This window comes from Henckelia pumila, chromosome 1 (genome assembly GCF_033568475.1).
Source record: "Henckelia pumila isolate YLH828 chromosome 1, ASM3356847v2, whole genome shotgun sequence".
In the NCBI taxonomy this organism is placed as follows: domain Eukaryota; kingdom Viridiplantae; phylum Streptophyta; class Magnoliopsida; order Lamiales; family Gesneriaceae; genus Henckelia; species Henckelia pumila.
The window spans coordinates 67,962,591-67,967,481 of record NC_133120.1 but is presented as its reverse complement, the minus strand read 5'-3'; positions in this window follow the sequence as shown (position 1 = coordinate 67,967,481).

The following is a 4,891-nucleotide window of genomic DNA, read 5'->3' as shown; positions in this document are numbered from 1 at the left end:
GGCAAAGAAGGAATCAAACGTGACTTTTTGAAGATATCAAGCAACAAATCGAATTCGACATGTATAGGGCTCTCCGGGACGAACGACTCTTAAAGTCTTGTAAAAATCTGACAAGAGCTCGTGTGTACTGTGTTCTTGATGGAGGAGAAGTTTTCTGAACGGATGGAGGTGGCTGAAGAGATGGGAACGTGAGGTAGGTAAGCAAATGAGGCCAAAATCTTGCTATTTGTTTGTTGCTTCATGGGCCGGACTAATAATAATTAAAATATCAAGTTAAACTGTAAAAGCCCACATAAAAATCTGCTAATTAATGTATAAATCTCTAAATATAAGTTTAAGGGCTTTTTAAGGCCTATTAAAAGTCCTTAAAATAACTTATTTTAGTGAAAAACAGACTTCTATACACACACAGATATATATATATATTTATATCTATATATATATATATATAATATATATAATATATATATATATATATATATATATATATATATATATATATATATTAAAACTTCTATTTTCTGAAAATAAAATCTTAAAATAATAATTTATGGCCCATAAAACCTCAATAAAATATTTTGGGTGAAAATTCTTCTTCTCGTTCGTCCACGGTCCCGTCTACGTGATCGAAAAATGACATTTCTAAAAAATTCATAAATTTCATAATTGCGGGTTAAATGCTAAAATAAAATGTAAAACATGCAAATAATTCACATAATTCACATAATAGCACATAAAATCATTTAACCCCCTTTTTAACTTATTTTTAAATCATTAAATTTCCTAGTTATGCATGCGCTTTTACGTAAACGAATTTTCGGGCGTTGCATCAATCGTCCAGTTCAATTAGGGGGGAGGTGAACCAAGATTACAAAAAATTTCTTCATCTTATATTTTTTTCTTCAAAAGCATTCTAGTATCTTTTAATTTAAGCAATTTAAGTTATTGTCTTTAGTTGATAATTCCAGTTATAAATCACTCTAAAAATTTACGTTAATTTGGTTAGAGAATTTCGATAAATGAATTATTGTTGAAATAGTCACTGTGAACGATACTCGTACTCAGTACCTTTTACTATAACTTGATTCGTTCACTTGCGATAAATTCGAGCGAAATTGAGAGATATGTATATTGATTTTCAGTGTTAGTATTTGCTCGATCAAGTTTTTGGCTCCCTTTCCGGGGACTATTAATCACTTTAATTTATATTATACATTTTTTCTATACCAATTTTAATCACCACTCTCATCTTTGAATCTTGAAAATGCAGGACTGTTCCTCTAGTGCATGCTACGCTCATCTGACTCAAAGCTCATACCTTTTGATCTGGAAATCGAAAGGAATTTTCGTAGGAGAAGAAAGCAAAAAAGGAAAGAGATGGCAGACAAGGAACAACGACGTTTAGTTGGAGGCGAAGATGAACCCAATGCACCAACTGTTTATAGATATATGATGGATAGTGCTTTGCCATCCATCGAAGATGCCGAACCAAACATTATCAGGCCAACTGTAAGGCCCAAAAATATTTAATTTGAGAATTTATGGGATTGAGATTTAAATTCCGAGATTCTTAAATTAAAGAATTGAATTAGAAGCTGAAAAATTTATTAGGGACTGATTTGCAAATATACAAGATTTCAAGGACCAAAGTGCAATTTTGAATTTTACTAGTCAATGATATGAGATATATATGATTGCACTTGTATTCATTCCCATTTCCAACAGAAGAGGAGAGAGAGAGAGAGAGAGAGAGAGAGAGAGAGAGAGAGAGAGAGAGAAGAAGAAGAAGAAGAAGAAGAAGAAGAAGCTTCCGACACCATTTTCGTTCACTTCAAGCTCTGATTAAAATTGATCCGCCTGGTAGAATTCGAAATCGATCGTATATTCGCGGTCCTCGCATCGAAGGCTTCATTTTGACGTAAGTTTTATTAATTTCTACCATGTTTTAATTTTGAGATGGTGTTAGAATCAGATTTTGATTGTATAGATATGTTCTAGTATAGACGACGATAGTATATCTAAGACGGATCGAGAAAAGATCGTCATTTGGACATGTTTATGAATTTTTCAATGATTTTCAAAAATCTAAAAATTATGGGCTGTTGATTTCGAAATTTGGGTTGAATTTGGATGATGATATGAGTTGTGTATTGTAGTATATTTGATGTTGAGAATTTTGGAAATACCGGTCTTAAGCCGTTGTGCCGCCGGTTCGATTTTGAAATGGAAATCCAAGATTTTGAATTGAAATAAACTTGAAATGGGTTGAGAATGTGTTTTGGAATAGATATTGATGATTTGTAATATCCATTGAGTATTGAATTGGAAGTAATTGAATTCGAGGGCAAGAATTTGAATTCATCGGGAGTTTCGATCGAGGTTTGGATCGATTATAACCTTGAATAGATGATATTCAATTTGAAATGAATTGATATGAGCTTTGTATATTGTAAACTTGTGGGGCCTCGGGTTGTTAATCTCATTCATAGGGCAATTAGTAATTAAGTAGCATTAATTAAACAAGGAAGGAATAAGATCAAACAATTTTTTTTCCAAATAGGGGTGCGCTCGGTCGGTTAAAAATCACCGACCGGGCTCCCCAAAATCTCCAACCTTCGGGTTGGGAAAAATGAGGTTGCGCTCGGTCTGTTCTTTTCTGCAGACCAGGCGCTGCTCTGAGCAGAAAATTGCTCTGGTTTTCCTCAGTTGATTTTGATCCTTCCAATCAATTCTAAGTCATCAAATTTAAGTATAAAACATGAAGAATCATACAGAACAAAGTCTAAGCATGATAACAAGAATTTGATACATCAAACTAGTTGCTTAAAGTCAATTAAAAGTTGCCAACTATACACAATGTTTGCTAAGTTCTTCAGGAACCACATTTATATGTGTGAGACCTCGATTCTATCTTCTATTCTATAAGATAAGGCAATCCAAAAAATATATATATATTTTAAAAGGGGTGCTCGCTCGATCAGTAAAATCTTACCGATCGAGCGGGCCAAAACAAACCAAAACACTGCCCAAAAATTCAGGACCCCCCGTCGATCGGTAAAATCTTACCGATCGAGCGGGCACAAAATATCAAAACCTCTGCCTCGCTGAAAGGGGTGCTCGCTCGATTGGTAAAAGTCTGCCGATCGAGCGAGACACTCTGCCCAGAAAAAGTTGGTTTTTTTCTTTCAAAATTCTTTTCCAACTCAATCCAATATCAATCTAACATGCTCAATTCTGAATTCAACAACATGCAATCAACTTACAAACTTCAATACTCATCATTCATAATCGATTATAATATTCCATACTATAAACTTAATACAACATTCTAGTTCTAAACATGCTTTCAAAACATAAACTAGATTGGCATGCATTCCGATTCTAACTCGAAGTCTCACTTCTATTCTTCAATCTCTTTCTATCCCTGTCATCTCTGACTCGATCCTGCCCCACCTGATGCCATGCACACATACAAAAACAAGAAAACAGCCGGATAATCCGGTGAGAATTGAATTCCCAGTAAAAGAAACAATCATGCAGTATCAATCAAACATATCAATCATGATACACAACAAATCCATCTTATATATCAACTTCAGATATAAATCACGTCAAGACATGTATGAATTTCCAAATATCTATCACCTCAAGATCAATTCAAGTAATTCATCCAAGTACTGGAGTAAAATGATATGCATGTCTTTAAAACTTCTGGATTATCAGACTCAGATAATCAAATGGAATTCTTCTTTCTTTCTTTCTTCGGTTTGGGATCCCGAGGTTAAAATATCCAACAATCACACCGAACTCCCCTCTCGAGGTGGACGAGGCATATTTTAATCCTCTAGACTCCAGAGCATTATAGAGAGTTTGTTTGGTCACTCAACTACAATCTCTAGATCGTCTAATCAAATTGAAATGAATCAAGGCTCAATATGAATGCATATGTCATCTCATGCATTCTAATATCATTTCAATCTTCAGTTCATATAAGCATTTAATCATGATTTCATTCATCAATTCAAATAATCATTCAAACATGATTTCGTCAATATAAATGCATATATAATCTCATGCATTCAAATAAACATTCAAATATGATTTCAAATAAGCATTCAATCATGCAAGTATGTGATTTCTTCGGAACACTCGAATAAAGTCTAATTCGAGTTAATCGTTCCATTCAATTCTAAGTCGTCTTTTACCTTATTCTCTTCGAAGGTATTGAAATCTGAAAATCAATAACAATGATAATAATCAATATCCAAACAAATTCATTCGAAACTTAATCAACTTCTTCAATCGATAAATAAGAAAATCGATACTATACCGACTTCAATTTTCCAACTAGCCAAAGCTGCTATCTCGCAACTCTGCTGACTTCAATTCAATCTATCAGAAGAAGTCATAAGGATCAATATCGACATCCAAAAGCTCAATCAAACTCGATACGATCAAAATATTGAACGAAGTCCAAAACTCAAACTGACGGCATAACGGCTATAAACTGATCAAACCGGAAATGCAGACAGCAAGATATCAATTCAATAAACTCATAATCATCTCAATATCATCAAAACAATTCAAATTCTACAAATCTAAAATCTCCATTTTTGAAATAATCTTCCTAAAATCAAAACAATTCCGAACGACGCTCTATTTCAAAACCGACAGAGAATAAACGATCAGAACTCTGTCAAGATCAACATACTCCAAACTCAATCGATTCTAACAACATCCGAAAATAGAAGTCTAGTTGATCGGAGAAAAACTTACTATAAAACGAAGCTCCCGCAGCCGTGATCGCTAATCTGCCTTTAGAAATAATTTCTAACGGACGGATCGTCCGGAAACCGAAATCCCAAAGCTTGGAAGGTTTGGGCGGTTCTTT